Source organism: Palaemon carinicauda, chromosome 28 (assembly GCF_036898095.1).
Source record: "Palaemon carinicauda isolate YSFRI2023 chromosome 28, ASM3689809v2, whole genome shotgun sequence".
Classification (NCBI taxonomy): domain Eukaryota; kingdom Metazoa; phylum Arthropoda; class Malacostraca; order Decapoda; family Palaemonidae; genus Palaemon; species Palaemon carinicauda.
The window spans coordinates 95,421,745-95,431,744 of NC_090752.1; positions in this window are offsets into that span (position 1 = coordinate 95,421,745).

Here is a 10,000-nt window from a genome sequence, read left to right on the forward strand (position 1 = left end):
TACTTTAAGAACATTGTCATTAAAATGAATATTTTCTATATAAGCTATAAAAAGTTAACAAAACAAGAGGAAGAGAAATAAGCTACAAAAATATGCCCGAGTGTACCCTCAAGCAAGAAAACTCTACCCCAAAACAGTGGAAGACCATGGTAGAGAGGCTATGGCACTACCCAAGACTAGAGAAAAACGGAGAGTCCTCCTAGAAAAAGATGCTTACCATAGCTAAAGAGTCTCGTCTACCCTTACCAGGAGGAAAGTAGCCACTGAACAATTACATTGCACTAGTTAACCCCTTGGGTGAAGAAGAATTGTTTGTAAATGAAGAAAAGTAACTCTAGAGATTGTAATAATCATATATCTGGAAAAAACCATGAAAGTAAGCAATTCAATTGTAAAACGATGTACACATAAGCTTTCGACATTATTCTAAAAGTTATCTAGTAACTTGAAAAAATACAGCTAAAACGAGAAGCTAACGGGATCCTATATCTTCTGAATAATCTCCGAAATATATGAATGAAATCATTATCATCACGATCATTATTACTCAATACGACTACTCATTATTATTTCATTATTAAAATGAAGATATTGAACAACGCAATGAGTCAAGTTAGACACACAGCTACCCATATTAAATCGGGAAGAAAAATATTATTCATATCCATGCTAAAATACCAATAAAATAAATTATATAATAAAAATATTAAATGAAAATAATAAATTATAAGGTAAAAATCTGTGATAAATAAAAAATTCAATTTTGTCTACAAAACCTGTTTCTTAAAAAAAGTTAAATCTTGAAAATGAATACGACTACTCAATCATAATAGACAAGCATTACACAAAGTAATTGGCTTTGCTAACCAAACTTCTAAAAGATAATATACATCTTAGCAGTTGAGGTTCCTAGTCCCAGATTTTTTTTTTCTTTCTTTTTTTATCCAAGCATTTGCTGACACATTTTCCTTCTTGTTTGCGATAGTCAGGGATTGAACGCTGTCCTTGAAATAACCAGCCCCTGTGTGTGTGTGTGTGTGTGTGTGTGTTTGCCATTAAAGTAAAGGTATAAAAGTAGAATATATAAACTGACGCGATAGTATTCAAAACTCACTTTACGGAAGAAAACTATACTGCTTTTTCTTCTCAAGTTGTCCTGAAGAACATTTGAAGTACGAGCTCAGTTTCCTATCTAAAGTAAAGCTCTTCTCTCTCTCTCTCTTTCTCTCTCTCTCTCTCTCTCTCTCTCTCTCTCTCTCTCTCTCTCTCTCTCTCTCTCAGTACAAGCTGGGGCCACCAAACTAATTTAGTTTCAACACTAAGGCAAATGGATATAGACGGAGGATGGAACGTTTGAACTTATTCGATTTACAAACTCGACGACTAGGGAGACAGTTAATAGAGGCATTCAAAATTCATGAAGGAATAACAAATGTATATTACAATAATCTATTCACACTTAGCGCAAATCATTCCAGAGGTAACGGATACATACTGGAATTGAAAAGATGCACTACCACTCAATGTGGGAATCTCTTTACATACAAAATTGCAAGTACTTGGAATGGACTTCCAACAGATGTAGTGAACAGTAACGCAGTAAACGAGTTTAAGAATAAGCTAGACAATATCATAAGAACTCTATATTACACATTTCAAGTAATGTGACCATGACTTGTCTCTAAAAAAAAATCGGGTTGAAGATACATTATCTTATTAATTATTTTTCCTAGGAATTTCTAGTCCATTTTCCAAATCTAACGAAATTCTTGACATCCATATCCATAAAGCAGACTTTCTGTCATCTTGCCTAATTCAATTTCAATGAACAGAGAGAGAGAGAGAGAGAGAGAGAGAGAGAGAGAGAGAGAGAGAGAGAGAGAGAGAGAGAGAGAGAGAGAGAGAAAGCTACCTGAAAACTCAATAATTCGGGAAGATTATAATGACCTACTCGTGAAAAATGGCTCGAAAAAACGACAAGGTAAAGAAAAGACTCGAGCAATCATTAATCGACCAATCTAACTTCAGCGGAGATATCAAAAGCCGCGGGAAATGCTCTTCGTCTGGGCAAGAAAATAATGGTTCATTATTCTTCTTAATACGTACGTAAAAGTGAAGGGGATAAAAATACTCCTTACAATACACGCATATACACATTCACGTACACACACACACACACACATATATATATATATAATATATATACATACATATATATACATATATATATATGGGTGTATATATATATATATATATATATATATATATATATATATATATATATATATATATATATATATATATACACACACAAATATATATGTACAGTATATGTGTGTTTGATGCTATAATAATAATTGTTTGATAAAAGATGCCAGAAGTAGTAACATTAGATGTTTACACGGATTCCTGCATGAACGAGGATAGTGAAAAAATGTGTGCATATTATAGAATATTATAGGAAAGAAACTTGGGACCTCTTTTATGATAGACAAAACGAGAAATATACGATTGTAATGCTGGACGTTGATTGAAACTGTTAGGATTCAATGATTGTTTTTGCGATATACGAAAAATTGAGGAGTACAAAAGATGAAGATGACAGCAGAAAGGTAAAATATGTAGCAAATTGGAGGAATAGAGCTCCGGAAAAGGTGATTAATATGGATATGTTATAAGGAAAGATAACACAAAACATACAAAAGAATAGAAAGATTGGTAAATGCTTGCTTAAATGCTCAAAAGAGGAATAATCAATAACTGAACAGATCTGAATGGTGCAGTGTGTGTGGCGGGTGTGTGCGATGCAAGCCCCGAGTCTCCAGTGTAATTATCAATCAATGTGAAAGGGAATTAGTATATAGTTAAGAAAATATATGTATGTGTAGTGTATACATAATAACTTGCAAACAAAGTTACTACTGACGGTGTGAGAGACTATTCGTACATCAATCCGGTACAGGAATCTATCTGAATCCAAGATTTATTTTTTATTTTTTCATTTTTTTTTTTTTTTTTGAGGCGCAATTTACTATGAACGTCTGTAGCTTCTTTTTTGGGGGGTTCCAATAAAAAAAAAAAAGTTTTATTAGGAGAAAAGTAATATATGGACAAAATATCAAAGCATATTTAAGCCATGTGTGAACGCATGTCATGAAATAAATTTTGAGAATAAGTAAATAAATATGCACACTTTAAATACCGAAAAGAGCTATAATAAAAATAACGTTAAATATTAAAAGAAATCTTTATAAAATAAAACAGCTCGAACCCTGTTTCTGCTGCAATAAAAATAGGTGCATTGAATTAAACTTTCAGAAAAAAATAAGTTATTAATTCAATCTTACAAGGAAGAGAATGAATGTTAGGGAAGCTTTATGGGGTTGATAGCAAGACCGTGATTTTGCCTAGCATGGATCTCTCTCTCTCTCTCTCTCTCTCTCTCTCTCTCTCTCTCTCTCTCTCTCTCTCTCTCTAAGTTTAAAGGAGTTGTGTGAGTAATCTCACAAAGTGCGTGTTGTAAAATGCTTTGCCTCGAGGCAAAATTTCTTTCGTAAAATTTCCAGACTTGCATTTCCTAAATTACTTTCCGTGCTCATAGGAGTAGGTAGATTGCCTCTTTCGCTGGACGAAGGTTCCAGGGAAAATGAACGGAAAACCATAATTTCTTCGTATATTAGTTTATCGAGATAACATTCATTTTGACGATTTTCTTCATTCGCGCGATATTTAATTATTTAAAATGCCAATTGCCAATTCAATGCATCCTAAACCATTGCTTTAAAATTTTTAATATCATTGGGAGAAGGATATTGCGTTCATAATCTTGCTTTTTTATAAATCTATGCCAGCTTATGAATTCTTAACATATAAACATTCTTGATGAACTATCCACAGATGAGTTTCCAATCATTTTATATTTTTTAATTCTTAATGTATTTCTATATAATAACATGGTCCTATAATTATGAAATTGTGCAATCAGACACTTGGAGCCTTACTCAAGCTTTTGGAACATATAAGACACTTCCAATCAAAGAGCAATAAAAAGACTATTAATTGAAACAAAAATAAGAGACAGAAAAAGGGAAACATGGATAGGAGAGCAAGCTAAGGTAGAGGATATTCTAACTATAGGTAAAAAATAAAATAGAAATTTTGAATTTAACACCTAAAACAATGTCATTATCCTAACTACCAATCACCAGAAAAAGTCACATTATTATTATTATTATCATTATTATTATTGTTATTATTGTTGTTGTTGTTGTTGTTAGCTAAGGTAAAAACCCTTAGTTGGAAAAGCAAAATACTATAAGACCAAGGAGTGTAACGGAAAAATAACCCATTAATGCTAATTTATAAGCACAAGGGCTCGAACAAGGAAAACAAGGCGATGAAGGATAGGAAATAAAGAAATAAATTGAATACAAGAGAATAATGAACAATTAAAATAACATATTTCAAGATTAGTACCAACATTAAACTAGATATTTTATAAATAAACTAAAAAAAATACTTCGGTCGAGCTGATCAACACGAAAACATTCGCTGGAAGGAGACTATTCGAAATCACGGGTCTCCCAGCATTTATAAGGTAAAGCTTCAAGTTCATGTTATACCCTTTATTAACCGCTAAATAACGTTGGACATAGTACTCTAATGCTTCCCATCTTTCCAGTCACGCAAAGCTATTCCGTTGCCTCGTGGCGTGAGGAAATGGAATCATGTTTTGAATTGACAGGGAAAATGCATTGGACTATGCGATTAAAGTCTGAAAAATATGATCACGCACTCACACATACAGTAAATGCTGTATAAACAAATACACAAACACACACATATATGTAGAGTATATCAGTACATACAGTATATATACATACATACTATATTATTATTATTAATATTATCATTATTATTACTAGCCAAGCTACAACCCTAGTTGGAAAAGCAAGATGCTATAAGCCCAAGGGCTCCAACAGGGAAAAAAGCCCAGTGAGGAAAGGAAATAAGGAAATAAATAATGAGAATAAATTAACAATATATCATTCTAAAAACAGTAACAGCGTCAAAACAGATATGTCCTATATATATATATATATATATATATATATATATATATATATATATATATATATAGATAGATAGATAGATATATATATGTATATATATATATGTGTGTGTGTGTGTGCGTGTATGTATGTTTGTATAAATGTGTGTGCCTGAACAAGAAGTGACAAATGTAATAAAACTACTTATCTACATTATGATACACACATGCATACATACATACATACATACATATATATATATATATATATATATATATATATATATATATATATATATACATATATATATAATGCAAAAATAAAATTGAAAATTCTGCACATCAATTAAAGTTACCTTACAGCATGCAAAGAAAAATCAAGGTTTATAATATTGACTTCTCTTGTTTGATTGCATATATCTTCTTTAGCACAGTCCTGATAATTGATATAACAAAATATGAGCCAAAATACATATGAAAGAACTGGCTATCCTTTGATATATCTAGCCAATGAATCATCTATGGATTTAGAAATAATGGCCCCCAGTTCCGAGCGTAGCGGGGTGCTAAGAATCTCTCGGTTTATAAATACTAAAGAAAAATTGAAAATAGGTAATTGGAATGTTAGAACAATAAATCAGATTGGGAAGTTGCAGCAAGTGGAGACTGAATTTATGAAATATACTTTGGATATCTTGGCCCTAAGTGAAACACATTGTAAGGGGATTGGTAAGGAAACTTAAAACCAAGGGAATTTATATATTTACTCAGGAAGATCAGATGGAGCTGGAAGTGAAGGGGTAGGAATGATGATGACACCAAGAGCAGAAAAGGCATTAACCGAGTGGAGAGCTGTAAATAGTAGATTGTAACTAGCAAAGTTCAAATCAAAGCAGTGCAATATGAGTATTATAGTTTGCTATGCCCCTACAAAAGATTTCCCTAAAGAAATGAAAGATGAATACTATGAAAAACTGCAGTGTTATAGATGAGATCCCTGAGAGAAATATGAAAATTGTGATTGTCGACTTCAATGCTAAAGTTGGAAGGAATAATCAAGGGATAGAGAACGTGATGTGTGTCGAGGGTCTTGGCGAAGTTGCAAATGAAAATGGAGCACATTTCATAAGTTTCTGTTCATCAAACATTCTTGTCATTGGAGGTACTCTTTTTCAACACAAGAACATCCACAAGTATACATGGACTTCCCGTGTGGCAATTACAAAAATCAAATGGATCACATTGCCTTAATAAAGAGAGAAGGCGGACTCTGAGAAATGTAAGAAGCTATATAGGTGCGGATATTGGTAGTGATCACCAGCTCCTCATTGCCACACTGAAATTAAAACTGAAAGCACCCAACAGAAAGGTATATAGAATATTTACAGAAGGTTTGATACAATTAAACCTTTAGAAGAAAAGCACAAAGAAACATTTGCAATTGAATGTAGGAATCGATTTGCAGTCTTACAGACTTTAAGAGACGAAGAGCAGACGATTAATGAAGAATGGTGTGATATTAAGAACATATATTAGTCAGTTGGTAGTGAAGTGTGACGGCGCCGAGTAAAGCTGTGAACTCAAAGGCAGGTTGGAAACGACTGAGTTATATTATTGTAGAACATTCTCCTTATATACAAAACCTCAAGGCAACAGGACATAAGTTCACAAGACAGACAATATTACAGAGGAAAACCAGACATGAATTTTCATGTTCGTTTTTGTGCGAGGGAAGAGCGAAGATACAAGCATAATATATACAAAAGGAATTATGTACAATTGTGTGACACACGGTTGGTACATGGCTCCCCCCCTAAAAATGACATACTGTACATGTTAAATAGGGCGCCCTGATCTAGAGAGGCGAACTGTAGGCGGGTCATCTGGCAGAAGATAAGCAGGTTTTAGACGATCAATGGAGACCCAGACTTCTTTGCCCAGAATGTTTAGGAGGAATGTTTTTGGACTGCGTCGGATCACAAAGAAAGGGCCCGTGTAAGGGGGCGTTAGTGGTGGCTTGCTGGTGTCGTTGCGCAGGAAGACGTGCGTTGCAGAGTGCAAGTCCGTTGGTATGTGATGCTTCGCTGGGGGCTTGTAAGTCTGGCGGCACGGAATAAAATTTCCCACGACGTGACGTATGCGCTGGAGATTGTCGGAGGAGGTTGTAGAAGGAAAAAATTCGGCAGGGACGACCAACGGATCGCCATACACCATTTCAGCTGCCGAGACGTCGAGGGCGTCTTTAGGAGTGGTCCTTAGTCCAAGGAGGACCCAGGGAAGCTGAGTAAACCAGTTGCAATCCTTGCAGCGGGACATCAAAGCTGCTTTGAGGGTGCGATGAAAACGTTCAACCATTCCATTGGCAGCGGGGTTGTAGGCCGTTGTCTGATGTAGGGTGATGCCCAGGAGATTCGCTAATGATGTCCACAATTGAGAGGTGAAGGTGGTTCCCCTGTCAGAAGTAATATGCTCAGGGATACCGAATCTTGAAATCCATCCAGAGAGTAAGGCAGATGTACATGAGGGGGACGTTGCAGTTTCCATGGGAATGGCTTCAGGCCAACGAGTGGAGCGGTCGATGACGGTAAACAGGTAACGATGTCCTTGTGATGTGGGTAGGGGGCCTACAACGTCGACGTGAATGTGTGCGAAACGACGCTGAGGTTGAGGAAAGGTGCCCACTCCCGAATCCGTGTGTCGATGTACTTTGGAAGTTTGGCAAGAAGTACAGGCGCGGACCCAATCCTTAGCATCCTTAGAAATGCCGTGCCAAATGACCTTTGCCTTCAGCAGCTGTGCAGTAGAACGGCACGAGGGATGTGAAAGGCCGTGGATGAAATCAAACACCTGTCGGCGCATGAGAGCAGGAATCCAAGGTCGCGGTCTACCAGTACTGACGTCACAGAGGAGGGTGGTGTTGGAGTCATCGAGAGGGATGTCTTCCCAACGGAGGGACGTGCAGGATGTCCTACATGCTTGATATTCTGGATCCTGTCGTTGGGCTTCAGCCAGGGCGTTGTAATCCAATCCCAGTTGAACGGCAGCCAACGCGTTTCTTGACAGGGCATCGGCAACGGGATTCATTTTCCCAGGGACGTATTGAACGGTGCAATTGTATTCAGCCACGACGGAGAGATGGCGGCGTTGCCGGGCGGACCAGGCATCAGACTGTCGAGTAAAGGCGTGCACCAGAGGCATGTGGTCTGTGCGAATGACGAAGGGCGTACCTTCTAAGAAATAACGAAAGTGACGGACACCCAAGTGCACCGCCAGCAATTCTCGATTGAAGGTAGAATAGCCAAATTCTGCCTTGGACAGTTTTCTGCTGAAGAAGGCCAATGGGCGGGGCGAGCCGTTGATCACCTGCTCAAGTACTGCACCAATAGCGACATCGGTGGAGAGAAGGAGAGGGGCATGTGGGATAGGAAAAGTGAGAGCCGCAGCAGTTAATAGGGCCTTCTTTGCATTGCAGAAGGCTGCTTCTTGAAGGGGAACCCACTTCAGGTCCTTTGGCTTGCCCTTGAGGGAGGCGTAGAGGGGAGCAAGAGTGGCGGCAATGGCTGGCAGAAAACGGTGATAATAGTTGATCATGCCCAAGAATTCCTGCAGAGCTTTGACGGTCGAGGGCACGGGGAAGTTCTGAAAGGCTGCTACCTACTCAGGGAGGGGGTGGACTCCTTCAGGAGTGATGCGGTGCCCTAAGAACGACACTTCGTTGGCGCCAAAGGTACACTTGTCGTACCGGACTACAAGGCCGTTTTGTTGCAGGCAGTCGAGCACGATGCGCAGGTGACGGAGGTGTTCCTCTTTTGAGGAGAACACAAGTATGTCGTCCACATAACATACACAGAAAGGGAGGTCCCCTAAGATGCCAACCATGAGACGTTGAAACGTGGCCCCAGCATTACGAAGGCCAAAACAGGAGTAATTGAAGGTGTATGTACCAAACGGAGTGGTGATGGCAGTCTTGGGGATGTCTTCTGGGTTCATAGGCACCTGATAATACCCCTTCAGGAGGTCGAGCACAGAGAAAACCTTTGCTTTGTGCAGGTAGGAGGTCACATCGGCAATGTTTGGGAGAGGGTAGTGATCCGGTTCTGTTTGCATGTTCAGGCGCCTGTAATCCCCGCACAGACGGAGGGAGCCGTCTTTCTTCAGAACGATGTGTAAGGGTGACGACCAAGGGCTGGAGGCCTTTTGGCAAAGGCCCGTTTCCTCTATTTCGGCGAACGTCTGTTTGGCGGCTGCCAATCGTTCCGGTGCCCGACGTCTGAATTTTGCGAAGACTGGGGGTCCCGTTGATATGGTGATAAATACCGTGCATGGCAGGAACCGTGGGCGTTTGGCGAAGTTCTGGACGGAAAACTTCCAGGTACGACGTGAGGAGGTGTGCGTATTCATCCGTGGGTGCGCTGATGTGGAGAGCAAGGTTAAAGGGGGCGGGTTGAAGAGGTGTCGACAAGTACGAGTCTGCGTTGACCAACCGTCGGTGGGCGACATCGACCAGAAGGTGGAAATGAGAGAGGAAATCCCCACCGAGGATTGGCATTGTGACGTCAGCAACAAGAAATTTACCGTTTCCGAAAGATAATGTGAGGTTCTCGTAACCGTAGGTGGGTATCGCAGATCCGTTGGCAGCCACCAAGCGGACGTCGGCAGATGTAGACAGACTACGTCGTGTCTTGAAGAGTTTCCTTGGCAAAAGAGAACGACAAGCACCCGTGTCTACCAAAAATCGCACGCCCGTTCCTGCATCATGTAAAAAGAAATGATTAGAAACACGGGAGGCCACCGCCATGAGCGATGGCCTACTTACACGTTTTTTGGCCACTGACAATCCTTGGCACATTTCTTCGCGGTTGCCCCGAATCTGAAGTGGTAGTAGCAAAACTGCGGCGGATGGGAGGCAGTAAGTGGCTGTAGAAGTCGTTTGTTGGGGCGCGAGCGATT